This window comes from Chiloscyllium plagiosum, unplaced genomic scaffold, assembly GCF_037043375.1.
Source record: "Chiloscyllium plagiosum isolate Xiang-an unplaced genomic scaffold, Cpla_swu_hap1 HiC_scaffold_25, whole genome shotgun sequence".
In the NCBI taxonomy this organism is placed as follows: Eukaryota; Metazoa; Chordata; class Chondrichthyes; order Orectolobiformes; family Hemiscylliidae; genus Chiloscyllium; species Chiloscyllium plagiosum.
Window position 1 is genome coordinate 38,245,787 of NW_028270163.1, and position 18,138 is coordinate 38,263,924.

Consider the following 18,138-nt stretch of genomic DNA (forward strand, 5'->3'; position numbering starts at 1 on the left):
GTAAGTATACAATGCTAGATGGAGACAGTGGTGAATTAATTGCCTGAGTTTGTTCCAGGTATAAACTGTGGTACCATCTGAAAATTCCAATAGGTTTTGTTTTGGGGGATCTGAGCTGGGAGACAATTCATCATTCAGTTTTCACACTCCAGCCACCTGAGTGATAGAAATAATCAATATTGATTCCTAATGTTGGTTTTTGGACTGTTGAGAAAAGATCTGGGATTTCTTCACGGCATTTGTCAAATATGAAAGCTTGCAAGTTTGATCTGAGAACCCGCACTTTACCCCAATCCTGGCCTTGGGCCAAAAAGTAGTGTCCAAGTCTGCAGTTGCTGCAGTGGAATTGGCTCAGTGCTTTCACCATAGCTAACCTCCAGATGAAGAATGGCATCTGGGGCTCAGATACCACTGACCAATTAAAGGGCTGGTGCCTCCAAATGCTTCGCAACCCAAATGAGAGGAGGTGGTGCTTGTGAGGCAGGCAGGAGACCTCGAGGGAACCTACAAACACTGGTGCCCTCAGACAGGTACATAAAAGCTCGAGGGGGCTAAGGGCATTAAGTATCATTGGACCGAGACAAAAAAACTGCAGATGCTGGAATCCAAAGTAAACAGGCAGGAGACTGGAAGAACACAACAATCCAAGCAGCATCAGGAGGTGGAGAAGTCGATGTTTCAGGTATAACCCTTCTTCAAGACTGGGGTGGGTGGGTGTAGGGGGAGCTGCAAATAAAGGGGGTGGCAAGGGCAGGGTGGTGAAGTGGGATGGGTGAAGACAGGTAGAGGGTACGATCTGTTTGGTCTATGTGAGGAATGAATCCGGTAGGTGGCTGGGAGGAGTGGAAGGAAGGATAAGGGGAAGAGGCTGGAAAGGGAGTCAGGGCGAGGGAAGGGAGATTATGTGGAACTGGAGAACTCAGTGTTGAGTCCTCTGGGCTGTAGGCTGCCCAGGTGTAAGATAAGGTGTTGTGAAGCCTATCTAAGGGGACCATTAGCACCATGAGGGTTGATGTGCAGGCCTGAGGTTCCTTGCGTGGAATATGGAGTTTCCAGTTCTGATGAAAATACTCCCTGCCCGAGCTGCTGCAGGAAGGCTGCCTCTTGAAGCTAGTGGTCTCCGAAGCTGAAAACGAAATGCCAGTAACACCTTAAAACGGGCCTGAATTGTGGCTTCAGTTATGAAAACCTGCTGATTGCTCTGTGGTGTGGGCAACCAATCTGCCTCTCAGAATGCCTCTCGTCTGTTGTTGGGAAACCTCACTAAGGACTGGACAGAAAAGAAGGCATTCCAAACTGGAGCCCTGCGATTTTCTTACCCTCCTTGCTTTGTTCCATCATCCAGAGGTTGATGAAATTCAGGCCATTTTCTTAGAAACTCTCTCAGCCTGTTGTATTTGCTGTAGCTTTCATTATATCATTGATTTACAAACTACAGATCCCCATGACAGCGATGGGATAAATCTTTATTGATGGTGAAGTGTACTCCGATAACAAATGTCAAAATATTGGAACAAATAATTAAGTAAATGAATCCATCAAAGGACTAAGAAAATGCACATTTAATTATTCTGTTCTCAGGAACAAGTTTAAGATGCAAGTAATATGTTACTGGCTGTTTGATTAACTTTTGTAAGACTCCCACTGAATACAAATTGCAGTTTAACCCTGAACCACAATATCCCATTTACTTCCATACAAAATTGCCTTTTGGAGTTATGTGGAGGCAAAGATCTGCCTCCAGATTCTGCCTCGCAGTGAACATAAACAATTAGTTTCGGAAAAGAAAAATCTTCTATTATAACAAAAGCAAAACATTTAAAATTCAAAACTCAAACTTTGTTCTATGCCTGAATGATAAGATGTGTCCCAATCCAGCTGACAAGGAACACTTAAGACAAGTATCTGCAGAGAGAAAAGAGACATCATTTCTGTTTTATGCTGATTTTCTCATACTGTTGTATAATCTATAATAGAAATAGCTACGTTTGTAAGATTGTTTTCATTGTTCCCTGATGTGAAGGCTCACTAGGACCTTAACCTTATTGCAGGTATGAATACATCAATGTCCTTTGCCTGTAAATTAAACAAAATGGGAATTACTGACTGTGATGTTTCATTGCTTCACAACTCCTCCTTTGATTCTGCCTACAGATTCCTTGCTAACTCTTTGGCCTGGATGAAAATCTCATTAAATCTCCAGTGATGGCAAACTGTTTTCTCAAGGATAGCAAATGCCTCATTTACTGGTTCACAGTCAAAAGACCTCAATATATGTACCTTGATAACACACCATAGCTTGCCAAAGGCTAAAGATAGGAGCTACCCCTAATTTCATGCAGGCCTTTAATTGTACAGTAGACATTTTAACCTATGTAAGGAATCTTAACCTATTGAATCTTATTTATTCTTCCTGATTTTTGCCATTTCAAAGAGTATTAAATTTACATGTCTGCCGTTTAACTGAACTACATTCAGTTCCCCTGAACTGAGTCACATTCACAGATGAGAAAGAAATTGGCAAAAAAACCAGAGGTTATGCATAAATGAGTCTTTTTCTGATTGGCAGGATGCAATCATTGGAGTTCTGTAGGGGTCTGTGCTGGGCCGTCAACATTTTACAATTTATATCAATGACTTCGATGGTGGGAACAAATGCACAGTGGATCAACTTGCAGTTGACACAAGATAGATAGGAAACTTGCTGTGAAGATTACATAACATGAACATCAACAGATATTGATAGTTTAAGTGCATAAAGAAGATCCTGGCATATGGAGTATAACGTAATTAAATGTGAAGTTGTTTACTTTGGCAGGAAAATTAAGAAAGGAGAAGTATTATTTGAAGATTTGCCTGTTATGACAAAGCTGAGAGATTCTCTCAGAGAATAAGTGAATTCAGAACTCTTTGCCTCAGAAGGTGCTGAAGGTGGAGCATTGAATATTGTTAGAGTGGAGGTAGATAGATTCTTGCTGGACAAGGAAGTAAAAGGTTAATGGGGACAGATGGAAATGTGGTATTTGGAACACAACTAGTTTCTTATTGAATAGCAAAGAAGACTTGAAGAGCTAAATGGCCTTTTTCTGTTTTTCTTTTCTAATTCATATATTAGTGGGTCTTTGTCAGAGGGAAAGGGGGGAACGTAGAATGTTACAGCACAGAAGAAGGCTGTCTTTCTGTTCTGGCTCTCTGAAGGACCTCGTAACATACCTTCTCCTCCCTAACCCTGCCCATTCTTCATGTTCAGTTAATAATCTAACACTTGAAAGTTTTAATTGAACCTGTTTCTACCACACTCTTGGCCAGTTCATTCCACATCCTAACCACTCACCGTGTAAAATAATGGCTCAACCTCATGTCACTGCAGCTTCTTTTCTGATTGGCTCTATGGCCTCTTGATCCTTCCACCAATGGGAACAGTTTCTCCATCAATTCCATCTAAATTTTGAACACCTTTACAATAACTGACTGAAAAAATTTTAAATTGTAGAAGCGATTGTTGATATATTCTACTATTTCTTCAAGGTCCAAGATGTAGATATTTTTGTGTTTGGCTTAGCTTTTCAAGTCATCTATTTAATGTGTTGTTTTTTCTACACTCTTCCCTGCATGTTTGCCCTTTCAAGTCAGACTTTACTTGGTTACAGTCACACTATTTTTTCACAACTTCCTTGACATCATACACACTTTGCTGTTTGATGCAGACATCCCTAGGGAATGTGGAGGAGCAGTTATATTTTCCAACTTTGTTAGCTGGGATTGGAGGAGAGAAAGTTCCAGCTGTGAAGCCACCATCCCTTTTCTATTAAGTGGTTAGCCAGAGTTTCAGAATGCTTTCTCCCAAGGAGCCTACAGGGATTTTTCTTGGTTTTTGTTTTGACAGAGGGCCATCATCCAAAATGTTGGCCTGTCATGTTTTTTCCACAGATGCTGATCTCATGTTTTCTGTAATTCTCTCCCATTTGCAACATCACAGGCCTTTTTTTATTTTGCATTTAATTTAAGCTTCTTCCTTCTCATTTGGTTGCTGTGCTGTTTCTCTCCAACCGCTCGAAAAGTCATATTAACTGCTCTCCATGCAGTGACAAACGATGTGCCCCAAAAAGGTATGCTTCTGTAAGATAAAGGTACTGAGGCAGAAGCAGATAACATTCAGCCTCTTATGTGGTAACTACAGAACATTGTCAATTGAGAAACATTCAGTGATCTGGCATTTTTTTTTGTCGTTTCGAATGATAATATTGTGAGACCTACAACATGGCAATCAGCAATAAGATGAAAAGCTATTGAGGAAGGTACTGGAGAGTGATGATTTTTAGAATACAGGCTGAGTACAATATGTTTTGTGTTTTTAAGGGACAATGGGATTTGTACCATATATAAATTATTTATCTTTCTTATAACTTGCCAAGATTCCCTCTTCCCTTAAAGGCAACAAGAATTTCTGGGACAAGGCTCCACAGAAACTGACAATGCTCCAGTACATCAGCCAACGGCTAGTTTTTTCACAATATGAGAATTAATAAAGAGCAAAGCATTTCAATGAACTGAATGACACTTTATCATCCTTGCCATTTTTAGGATCTTATCTATGGCTTTGGGACATGATTGCTCTTGAATAAAATAATATTCTTGAAAGAGTTAATGTTAGAGCCTGCATTAAGTTCCACCCAATTTGATGATGTCATAAAGATTTGGGTGACAAAGGAAGGCATTTTAGTGTCTTGTAACGCTCATATCCACTAGTGTCTCAGTAGTCTTAGTAACAATGGGTGGGATTCTTCATTTGTAGCTAAAGTCAGATTCATGGCACCCAGTTATGGATTACAGTGACATCTCTCATGCATTATTTCACTTTATTAATTTATGTAAGTGAGCTTTTCTTGGGGAATCAAGCGTTTGAAGAGGCAGAAAATCTCACCACTGCCAGGACGTTCTGTTTTTTTCTTCTTTTATTCACTCATGGGATATGGGACTCTCTGGATAGGCCCATCTTTATTGCCCATCCCTAATTACCCCGAGGGCAACTGAGAATCAACCATATTGCTGTGAGCCTGGAGTCTCATGTTGGATAGACCATTTAAGGATGACAGATTTCTCTTCCTTAAAGGACATTAGTGAACCAGATGGATTTTTCTGGCAATCAACAATGATTTCACAGTCATCATTAGACCCTTAATTCCAGATTCTTAATTGAATTGAAATTCGACCATCTGCCAGGGCTATGGGATAGGAAATTGAGAGTAGTGGTTAGAACATAGAACATTACAGCACGGTACAGGCCCTTCAGCCCTTGATGTTTCGCCAACTGTGAAAACTATCTGAAGCCCATCTAATATACACAATTCCATTTTTGTCCATATGACTATCCAATGACCATTTAAATGCCCTTAAAGTTGGTGAGTCTACTACTATTGCAGACAATGCATTCCACGCCCCTACTGCTCTCTGAGTAAAGAAACTACCTCTGATATCTATCACACCTCAATTTAAAGCTATGCCCCTTCTGCTAGCCATCACCATGCAAGGAAAAAGGCTGTCACTGTCCACCCTATCTAACCCTCTGATTATCTTATATGTCTCAATTAAGTCACCTCTCAACCTTTTTCTCTCCAACAAAAACAGCCTCACACCCCTCAACCTTTCCTTGTAAGACCATCCCTCCATACCAGGCAACATCCTAGTAAAAATGGATATTTTTCGGTCTGGAAAAGATTTGTCGTGGAGTTCAGCTTTTTTTTCCAGATATGTTTAAATGATCTAGATCTTGATGTGTTAAAGGGACAGTTTCAAAGTTTGGGAACAGCGCAAAGTTGTGAGAATTGTAAATTGTAGGTTGGAAAGTGTAGAATATCAGAAGGCATGGTGGCTCATTGGTTAGCACTGCTGCCTCACAGCGCCAGGGACCCAGCTCAATTCCAGCCTTGGGCGACTGCCTGTATGGAGCTTGCACATTCTCCCTGTGTCTGCGTGGGTTTCCTCTGGGTGCTCTGGTTTCTTCCCACAATCCAAACATTGGTTAGGTTAATTGACCATGCTAAATTGCCCATAGTGTTCAGGGATATGTAGGTTAGGTGCATTATTTTAGGGGGAAATGTAGAGTAATAGGGTAGGGGAATGGTTCTGGGTAGGTTATTCTTCAGAGAGTCAGTGTGGACTTATTGGGCTGAAGGGCCTGTTTCCACACTGTAGGAATTCTGTAAAAAGGAAGCTGACATATTGCTGGAGTGGACAGAAAAGGATGAATGAAGTTTAATAAAAGGAAGTGTGAGATGATACCCTTTGGTACAAATACCATGGAGAGACAATATAAAATAAAGGGTGCTATATTAAAGGGTGTTCAGGAGCACAGTGACCTAGATATATATGCACATAGAGTCATAGATTCGTATAGCACAGAAACAGACTCTTTGTTCCAACCAGTCCATGCCAAACATAATCCCAAACTAAACTAGTCCCACCTGCTTGCTCCTGGCCCAGGACAGATTGAGAGAGTTGTTATTAAAGCATAGAGTATTCTTAGCTTCATTAATGGGAGCATAGCGTACAAGAGCAGAGAGATTATGATTAACTTATACAAGACACTGGTGAGACCTCATCTAGCGTAATCATATAACGTTCTAGGTGCAGCATATTCAAAGGCTGTGAATGTACTGGAGAAAGTGCAAAAGTGGTTTATTAGAATACAAGACGGTTCAGTTATGAGGAAAGAGAATTTGGGACTGCTTTAGAGGGAAGATCAAGGGAAGATTTGATAGAACTTTCCAAAATCAGGAGCAGAGGGAAGAATGAAAATCTACTCCCACTTCTAAGCAGATCAAGGAGTAAAGGGCATGGTTTTAAAATGCTCTGCAAAGTAATAAATGCAGTGAGAAAATACATACTCACACAACAAGCAATTGGGCTCTGGAATGTGCCTGGGGATACGGTAGAGACAAGTTAGATTAAGGCATTCAAGAGGCCAGTGAATGCTGAATTAGAAGGAAGCAATGTGGAGGAGGGTTACAGGGAAAAGGCAGGAGATTGGCTCAGAGATCCAGTGTTGACACGATGGCTTGTATGGCCTCATTCTGTACTATAATGATTCTTTCACCTCACTGGCTCTGTTTTTAAAGCCCAGACTATGGAAGCCAGGAATTTATCCTCACACTGTGGTACTCAACTATTATCACAGTGCACATGACCCTGATGAATGGAAAGCTCACTCCCACTTTACAGACAGGGACCTGGAAGGGTTCCGGACAGGCTGCTGGAGAGGAAGGCTGTCCTTTTTCCAGCAGTCCACCACAGGAGGCCATGCCACCAGAGACAACCAGCCCGGACACACTGCAGCCCGGGTCAGTATTGTCTTCCTGGTGAAAAGGGACACCCAGACAGGTGGCATAAAGGTCAAAGATCTTCTGCACTCTATAAAGATAAGTGCCACTATTCTCTCTGCCACTTCACACTCATATGGCCAGCACTCACACTAACTCTGCCACTGCACACATCTCTCACCCAGGTATATGGACTGCAACTCTTTCCTCAAGTCCCCCTCAATGATTCTCACCAACCTCATCCTCCTAACCTACAAGCCCTTCCTTCTCTCTGCACTTCCCATTCACTCACTGAGGACACCTCACCACCTCTCCTAATCTTGTGTCACCATTCAATGCTCTCCTATCTACTTCCATCATCCTCAAGCCCTTCCTTTTTCTCATCACAGGAAACACATACCCACAACCAGGCCCAGAGGGTCAAGAGCTACTGAGGTTGGGAGCCAGTGCCTGAATGACTGGAGCCAACCTTTTGCACTGGAATCAGATGAGTACCTTGATTTATAGTGATTCCCCTTCACCTCACTAAGGAGTGCTCCACTCTTTTGGCCACTTGCTAAAAGAGCAGGCAGTGCATGTAAAGTACCGGCATGTGCTGCAGGTCTTACATTGGCATAGCGTGGTACCATACATACCCACCCCTTATTTGACAGGTAGATTGAATGATCAGTGCACCTCACCATGACAACCTGCTTGCCTCCTCCTCTGCACTCAAAAGCAATGCAAGCCACACAGGCTGGCACCCTGTACTTCAGCTTGACAGGTCCTGTATTCTAAAATATAAACAATGTGACTCACACAGAAGTTGGTGTTTGTCAGTCAGCACTAAAGCCAGTGAGTGTGCACTAAGACAGAATGTGAAGAATACAGAGGCTGACAGCATCCAAGTAGGTGGGAAAGTGAGTGAGTGCTACAAAAGCATCTGGCATAGATGCATAAGGAGTGTGTGTGAGTGACAGAGCTTGTATGTGTGAGACAGAGTGTGCATGTGTGTGTGTGAAAGAGAGCGCGGCTGCATGTGTGTGTGAGTGAGAGTGTATGTGTGTAAGTGAGAGTGTTGAAGAGAGAGAGAGAGTGTGTGTGAGTCTGTGAGAGAGAGAGTGAGAGAGAGAGAAAGTGTGTGTGTGTGCGTATACAAATCTCAGGGGTCCCTGAGCTTTAAACGAAAGTGTTGAAGAGACTGATCGAGGCCGCGTGGGTCTGGGAGAAGCTGGTGATTTTGGCGGGGGCTGCTGGTTTGTTGAACAAGGAGGGTGATGGCCATGGAATGTGCTGTGAGCTTGTCGTGAAGGAGCAGTTGGATACGATACAGGCATTGAGCTGCAGTCACCAGGTACCCACTTGGATTTCCATGTCAGGAATTTGCCCTGTCTAGTTTCTCAGGGAAAGAGAGGAGAATTGAAAGTGGTGTACGACAAGGTGAGGCAAGGCTTCAGTGAGATGCAAACGCATGAAAATGAGGGCATTGCCACTCAATGGCGAGATTCTGAAGTCAGCATTAATAGATTGAGTGGAAAATTGAAAACTTTTTTTTTCTCTCACTGTACTTGTCCAACTTTCTCACCATCACTCATGCTCTACCAGGGAAGTGAAAGTTCCAATATCTAATGTTTTCATGTAATTTGAAACTTGATAGTTATCCCGTAATAAACTACATCTTGTTTAAGGCGAGTTCCTGCTTCTTTTTCTGAACCACTGTAAACTATGGTAGGTTCCCAGACCCACTCATGGAAAGAGGATGGTGACAGCAAATGAGCACAAACACAAGCTGGTATGGTTGGCATTGCAGTGTACACAACACCCCTGTCAGCAAACTATTCAACTATGTAGTAATGACAGCCAAGATGGACAACATCTTAAACCAACAGCTGGACAAAGGCAAAAACAGAAGTTGCCGGAAAAGCTCTGCAACAGTGAAGAGAAATCAGAGTTAATGTTTCAGGTCCGGTGACCTTTCCTCAGAACTGGGTGGGCAAGAGAAAAGATTGGATTGGGAATCCCACCGGAGAGAGGAACAAAGTGGACATGCCTAGAAGAGATGTGGCAGTGAGTTAAAGGTGGAACTTTTTAAGAACAAGTCACTGAATATCAATCAGGAGGAAAAGGTCTGGCCTATCCTCAAAGTTATGAGGCAACTTGTAGCACTGAAATAGATGGTCAACTGACCCAGCATAGCTAGGGCAGTAAACCAGATGGGACCATTTGGAGACAAACCTTTCCTGCTTTTCTCATGGATATCTTTGTCTTTTTCCTGTTTAGTCCAAAAATTGGAGTAAAATTTTGGATATATTAGAAGTGGTAAAGAAGACTTTGTTTGTACAGGAGAACAGAAAATGAAGTCTCATCTGAAAGGAAATTCCTTCCCTGATTCCTTCACTGAAATGTCAACTCCTGGACGATGCGCTCAAATCCCTGGAAAGGGGCTTCCAACCTCAGCCACTGACAGGGAGGTCAGGGTGTTGGAATCCAGCAGTACTAAACAATGCCCCAAAGGGAAAGTGGAAGGACAACACATGGATGTTTAGGGACAGACATCCTGAACAATATTCTGTACATTCACAAAGGCAGAAGTGAGATTAGGGAAGAAAATTGGCAAAAAAAATAATAAATATCTCACATGAAACATCATGCACTCTCTCTTCCATCCACATCACCCTCTCTCCAACATTCCCATTACCTGGGAGAATATCATGACCATTAGCCAACACTATTAAAACAGTTTAACTGAAACGAATTTATCTCATTGCTGTTGGTGGGGCCTTGTAACACACAATTCATTCCTATGTTTCTCTATAACAGGAGCCTTCCCAAAAGAAAAGTAATTTGATGCTGCAAAGTGCTTTGAAAAATCCTGAAATTGTGAAAATTGCCACATGGATGCAAATTCATAATGTGACCCAAGTAAAGTTGCTTCATATTTTATGCATTTGGCTGTGAGAATTCTGTATCCTCTCTCTTGCTCACTGGGTTCAAACTTTCTTGCCATTTTTTGAACTTTCATTTCCCTCTTCCTCTAGCTTCCCCCCACCCCCATACCACTTTCAGACCATAGCTCACTTGTGCTCTGACATTGCATTTAAATACCTCTTTCAGGTCTCAGTTCTCCCCTCTTTGTTAAGATGTATTGAAACTGGGCCAGGTCTATCAATAATGATCTCATCAGCATCAGGAGAAAACAAATAAAAATGGTTTTATAAACAACATCCGTCCTTTCTTTTCCTAATATTTACCTTGCGAAATCACTATCCCTAAGTATTGTGCCCATGTTTGTCATTCAATGCCGAATTTATTGTAAAACACAGGCTAGTCACTTGGTAAATTCTCCAGAGCAAGCAATATATTTCTTCATTAATGAACACTGAATAATAAATGTGATGAGTCAGCAGTATAATTATTGCTTCAGAATGGTTCTATTACAATTCTTTCCAAAGCAAACAGATTGTCAGAGATATTTCTGGGTCCCTCTGCCAAACGCCTTCTTCAAATAATTCATTTAATTTAATCTTCCTGTTCCTCATCAACAAGTCTCCCATTCCCTTCCCAAAGGGTTCAATGCTATTAATTAATGTCACAGCAAGAGTGTCTGTTTTTGTATATTTAAAGGGCATTGTCTTTGGAAAACCTTTCATTTGTTTGCAGACACAATACTGAAAATTGTGCTGAAATGTATAATTGAGTTGCTTGCCGTTGTGGTAATGCACACAGATAGATTCCTGTAATTAACAAAACATTCAGGCTGGCAATGAGAGACGGACAGCAACACTTACGTTCCTTGAAGAAACTACAAATTTTTGGAAATCAATGTGTACAGACATATTACAACACACATCTGGGGCCAGGCTGGAACTTGAACATAGACCTCCTGGTCCAGAGGTAAGGACATTACTCTTCGGATACAAGACCCCCATAGAAAGTTTTTGTTTTCTTTGTTGGGCCAATCAGGCAGGTCCCTGCATTTGGAGGAGTTACGAGTTCAGTAAATTGGATTAATTAATCACCTATTCCTTCTGGACAGGCAACTGAGTTGCTTCTGGTTCTGTGAATGATCCAAGGCAAAAGGAAGATGTTGACCTTCCATCCTGATGTCACACAACCACATTACCAGCACAAAATCAACATTTCCTTTAGCAGAGCCAATCCACTGGGTGATCATTAGTAGAAACTGGTGGGCATATTGCAGAATGAAGTGAGCTCTTTTTGCCCATACATAGGGCAAAGGGGCTTTGGTAACTTGGCACAAATTTCCTCATGAGATTCCTGGAATCCTCTAAACTCTGAGTTACATCAAGCAAAACCCCATTGCTCTGAGAATAAGTTTACTTTAACAGTTTTTTTAATGCCTCAATCCAACCAGTGACCTTGCACACACATTGGAAAAGCAACTACCACTTCTGCCCAACACAGGAAATGTGCATGGAAAGACATCAAACTGACCATGAAGACTAGGCTGCCGGTTTATCAGGCCTGTGATCTCAGCACCTTACTGTAGGGTTGTGAAATGTGGACAATCTCTAACTATCAGGAAGGCAAACTCAACCATTTCAGTCTTCTCTGCTGGTGGTGTTTTCCCAGTTTCTCATAGAAGGAAAGACTGAGATCCCAGGTATTTTGGCACTGATCAAGCGGGAGTAACCTTACTACCTCAGGTACATTCATAAGAACATAAGGAATAGGAGCAGGAGTAGGCCATCTGGCCCATCAAGCTGCCTCCACTATTCAATAAGGCCATTTTTATTGATCAGCTCCACCTACCTGCCCACTCACCATAACCCTTAATTACTTTACTGTTCAAAAATCTATCTTTACCTTAAAAACATTCAACGAGGTAGCCTCAACTGATTCACAGGGCAGGGAATTCCACAGATTCACCTTTGGGTGAAGACATTCCTCCTCAGTACAGTCCCAAATCTGCTCCCCCTTTTTCAAGGCTATGCCCCCAGTTCTATTTTCACCCACCTGTAGAATCAATCGCCCTGCTTCTATCTTATCTATTCCCTTCATAATTTTATATGTTTCGATAAGATCCCTCCTCATTCTTCTAAATTCAAATGAGCATAGTCCCAACTTACTCAATCTCTCCTCATAAACCAACCCTCTCAAATCTGAAATCAACCTAGTGAACCTCCTCTGTACCCCTCCAGTGCTAGTATATCCTTTCTCAAGTAGAGAGACCAAAACTGTACACCATACTCCAGGTGTGGCCTCAACAGCACCTATACAGCTGTAGCATAACTTCCTTGTTTTTAAACTCCATCCCTCTAGAGATGAAGGACAATATTCCATTTGCCTTCTTAATTACCTATTGCACCTGCAAACCAATCTTTAGTGAATCATACGTAAGGACACCCAGGTCTCTCTACATAGCAGTGCGCTGCAATTTTTCACCATTTAAGTAATAATCCATTTTGCTGTTATTCCTACCAAAATGGATGACCTCACATTTATCAACATTGTACTCCATCTGCCAGACCCTTGCTCACTCATTCAACCTATCTATATCCTTTTGCAGACTTTCAGTGTCCTCTGCACACTTTGCTCTACCACTCATCTTAGTGTCAAGTGTAAACCTTGATACACTACACTTGGTCCTTAACTATAAATCATCTACGTAAATTGTAAACAATTGTGGTCCCAACACTGATCCCTGAGGTATACCACTAGTCACTCATCGCCAACATTTATCTCCATTCTTTACATTCTGTTAGTTAACTAATCCCCTACCCATGTTAATAACACCTTTACATTACCCATAACACCATGCCACAGCCTGTTGTATGCCACCTTGTCGAATACCTCCTGGAAACCCAGATACACGACATCCACTAGTTCCCCATTGTTTACTATGCTCAAATTATCCTCAAAGAATTCCAGTAAATTAGGATTGAAGACAGTCACATATAAACAATTTCCTGTTTAAGGAGATTTCCAAAGACAGATAACCAACAAGATTCCTAAAGCTCAGGTACAAGGATGTTAACATGAAAGCCTGGGCATTGGCCTGAAATTTCCCATTTTCAGTTAAAAGTGCTTTGTTGAGTGAGATTCATGGCGACTGGTCTACCATACATTGGACTGATTGACCTCACACAATCTCCCAACTCTTACCCTCATTAGTTCTACCTCTTGGCTCTTCTGCGCCCTTCTCATGGAACCACGCAGCAGGAGGAATGGAAATGCTCACCGCTGCCGGGACTATCTGCTCTGTTCACCTGACTGGTGCCATTTTGAAAGCCCAGCAGTGCAGCTCTCCAGACACTGCAGCCCATGAAGTGATCTTCACACTGTGATGTATAACTGTTATTACTGAGGACATGCCCCAGAAAGGGAAGCTCATTCCTTTCTTCACCCGCAGGATGCTGGAAGTGCTGGCAGTCAGGCTGATGGAGATGTGGCTGGTGCTTTATCTAGCCACAGGAAGCCATCCTTCCAGAGATGTAAATGCATGGAAATAAGAAAATGCCACTCAATACTGAGATTCTGAAAGTCAACCTTTCAAAGCTTAAAGGAAGAGTTGGGAATTCTTCTTTTGATATCAAGATTCTGCTTTTTTTCATTCTCACTGTTCTTTTCCTAATGTTCTCGCAATTTCCCACACCATTTCAAGAGAGGTTAATTCCACCCATTTATTCTTACATGAGGGGATACTGGACAATAACAGAGGGAAATGGCCTGGTATGTGCCACCTTATTGATATGTGTTTAAATATCTTGACAATAGGTGCAAAAACTGAGAACAAAAGCCAATCACAAGACATGATAACCACTTCATCAGGGTGCTTGTGTTAGAGCTGACCTCTTACAATCTGTTCTTGTCCATGATCAGCAAAAGTGCAGCAAATGAAATAATCCTATTGTTAATGGATATGATTTGCTGCACGTCCATCACTTTATACAGAGGAAGGATGATTACGATGGCAGCGACAATCATTAGCTTCACTGTGAACATTTTTAATTGTTACGCCACTGTACAATTCTGTTACTTCCTTCCCATTAACAGATGAAAATAAATATTCCCCAATAATAGTCAAAGTTAAAAATCATACAAAACCAGGCTATAGTCCAACAGGTTTATTTGGAAGCACTAGCTTTCAGAGCGCTGCTTCAACTCCCTGATGAAGGAGCGTCGCTCCGAAAGCTAATGCTTCCAAATAAACCTGTTGGACTATAACCTGGTGTTGTGTGATTTTTAACTTTGTACACCCTAGTCTAACACCGGCACCTCCGAATCAATAATAGTCAACCTTCTGTAAAAATCAACCCCTGACCTTTGAGCAATGAATCCTTAATTTTTTTTCATATGTCTTGTGCAAATGTTGATGCAGACTCTCGGTCAAAAATCCAAACTTTTTCTGATTAGTAACCGCTTCCCACCTCTCACACATGACAACTCTTCCCCTCTTACTGACACTGTCTCTGTATCATTGCTTCTCCCCACCAATTCACACCTGCTCACTGCTTTCCTCGCTGACTCTCTCCAATGAGCAAGAGTGTGGGAGAGGAGACAGAGAGTCATTGACGTCTACAGCATAGAGAAAGCCCCTTTGAGCCCGTCAAAAACAAGCATCTTACTATTCAAATCCTATTTCCCAGCGCTTGACCTACAACCGTGTACGCCCTGGAGGCAAGTAAAGAAGTCGGGGAGGGAGGAGGCAAGTGAGAAAGAAATTCAAGGACTGGGAAATGGTGTTCTAAAATGGTATCAATTCAGTCATGTACACTTTCTTAGCCCCAGCACAATCTATGCAGAATGATTTAAAACCCTAATATTTGTGTTAAATTTAACTCATTACTTTTTGCCAAAATACTTGGCCTCAAGGACTTAATATTTACATAAGTACATAAGTTTAGATTTTGAGTCATAGAATCATGGAAGACATACAGCATGAAAACACACCCTTTGGTCCAACTCATCCATGCCAATCTAGTCCCACCTGCCAGCACTTGTCCCATATCTCTCTAAACCCTTCCTAGCCATATGCACACCCAGATACCATTTAAATGTTATTATCATATCACCCTCTACCACTTCTTCTGGCAGCTCATTCCATACACGCACCACCCTCTGCGTGAAAAGGTTGCCCCTTAAGTCTCTTTTAATTCTTTTTCCTCACACCCTAAACCTATGCCCTCAAGTTCTGGACTGCCCCAACCTAGGGAATAGACCTTGTCTATTTACCCTATCCATGCCCTTCATGATTTTATAAACCTCTATTAGGTCACCCCTCAGCCTCTGAAACTCCAGGGAAAACAGCCCCAGCCTAAACAGTCTCTCTCTGTCACTCAAAGCCTCCAATCCTGGCAACATCCTTGTAAACCTTTTCTGAATCATTTGTGGCAATTCAAGTAAATGTCCATCTTGATGTTGCAATATTTAAGAATTACTGATGGTCTACAGTAGAAGCTGTAAAACTAGAAAATGGAGTCAATATTTGGAATTAACAGGTCAGCTTAATTTGAATGTCCTCTGTCAGAGTGCAAGCACTTTCAATTCCTTATCATCTCCAGCTGCTGTGAAGAGAATCTGGCAGGAAACAAGGCATCAGCTTTGAAATCTGTCTTTGTCACAAGACATACAAATTGAATCTGTTGAAGGAAAATAATCTGAATGATAGATCAAACACTCAAAACTGCTTTGCTATGAGTCAGATATTGATTTTATTTTAACCTTTCACACTCGCTGTAAAGCATTTCTTGAATGGCATCAGATGGAATTTCTTTTTCATTGCTTTATGGTGGCAATGGTGACTCAGCTGCTTACCGTAGCAAGGCTTGGCTGGTGGTGAGAAGGGCTCTGCCTGTGAGATCCTTTATGTACGCCCGGACTCTCTGCCGCACCGCACGCTGCCCTCGAAGCGGCTGCGGGGGGGAACGAGACTGTCACACACCTCCTTCTGGAATGTGCCTATGCAGAGGAAGTCTGGAGAAGAATGCAGTGGTGTTTGTCGAGGTTCATCCCGAGCAGTGCTGTGATGCGGGACTCCGTGCTCTACGGCCTGTTCCCCGGAACGCACACCGAGACGAACATCAACTGCGCCTGGAGGATCATCAACTCGGTGAAGGACGCTCTCTGGGTGGTCCGAAACCTGTTGATCTTTCATCTGAAGGAGCTGACCCCAACTGAGTGTTGCAGACTGGCACATTCCAAGATCCAGGACTACGTGTTGAGGGATGCGCTGAAGCTTGGGGCAGCTGCCGCCAAGACGCGGTGGGGAAAGACCACCGTGTAACATCTGCCTGCCTAAGAAGAACAGGGGGCCCACGCAGTCATTTGGGCTCTGCTGGCACCTCAGCTCAATGTAATCGCACCAACCTGTAAATAGGAATGATTACTCTGTTTCGATACGCAAAGAAATGGAATGTGTACATATGTATGGCATGTCCAGTTGTATAGATCAAATTATTTATGAATAAAGTATATTTTTGAAATAAAAAAAAACGTGTGGCTGTAACACAAGTTTATAGCAGCAATGAGGAAGCCCCTAATTCCCACAAATAACTTGAGAGAATGTGCCTGAGTAAAAGTGAGAGCACTAGTGAGGGGGCAACTTACAACCTGTAAATCCAGGCAGGGGTCACATCATAAAGTAGAGGATTGGAAGAAGTCATCACAATAAGTTGGAATCCAAGTTCAACAAGTAATTAGGGAGGCCAATAGAATTTATTCCAAAGGGAATGGAGTATAAAGTATGGAGGGATCTCTAAAACTATACAAGCATTGGTCAGACCACCATTGAATACTGTGAACAGTTTTGGTCCTTGATCTAAAGAAAGATATATTGACATTGGAGGCAGTTCAGAGAAAGCTCATTAGGCTGATACAAGTTATAGGCAGTCTGTTTTAATGGAAGAGGTCAAGTAGATTGGGCCTGTAATCATTGGAATTTAGAAGAATGAGAGACAACTTTATTGAGACATCCGAGATTCTTATGGTCTTGACAAGATAGATATGGAAGAGTTGTTTCTCATTGTAGGAACGTCTGGGACAAGAGGGCATAATCTCAGAATAAGGGATCGCACATTTAGAACAGAAATGAGAAGGAATTTCTTCTCCCAGAGGTTAGTGAATCTGGAATTCTTTACTGTGGAGGCCATTGAGGCTGAGTCATTAAGTATATTCAAGGTTGAGATAGACAGATTTTTAATTAGTAAAACTCAAAAGTTATGGGGAGAAGGCAGAAAAGTGGAGTTGAGGACTATCAGATTAGCCATGATGTCATTGAATAGTGGAGCAAACATGATGGGCTGAATGGCCTTCTTCTTTTGCTATGTCTTATGATTAGGGCTGAAAGGTATTTGGTGAAGGTGAAGGATGAAGCAGGAAAGGAGAGAGGATTGGCTGATTGGCAGAGAGTAGAGATAAAAGGATCTTATCCAAGCTAACAATCAGAGACAAGTGGAGTTGCTTAGGGGGCAATCCTCTCTCCTTTCCTGCTTCATCCTTGGCATATTTGGGCAGTCAGTCATCACCTGTAAGTGGTTGAAAAGGGTAACAGTCTTCATAACTTTTGGCAGAATGACAGTAGTACTCTAGAAAAATGTGTTTACCTCAGAACTTATAAGAGACAAAAAGAAAGGCACAGACTTAGCAAATACAGAGTCCTTAGAAAAAGATCTGTAGAGGCAATCCCAATTTTTAATGTTTGGCTGGGAAACAACCATTTCAGAGTGCTAATAATAAAGTTAAAGATCCCTGTCAACACGGTGGGAGGCCTTTAAATTAACAAGACAAAGGACAAAGGATAGGGAAAGAAAGGAGAATGTGGTGTTCAAAGAGACCATCATCACCAAAGCTAGAGTAGAGAGTCACGGGCCAGTAAATT

General features: G+C 42.0%; 1 long non-coding RNA gene across 1 annotated transcript in view; it reads left to right on the forward strand.

Moving 5' to 3' along the window:
• The window catches only part of LOC122562169 (uncharacterized), a 125,989-nt gene that overhangs the window by 58,752 nt on the left and 49,099 nt on the right, over positions 1-18,138 (forward strand). The window lies entirely within an intron of this gene.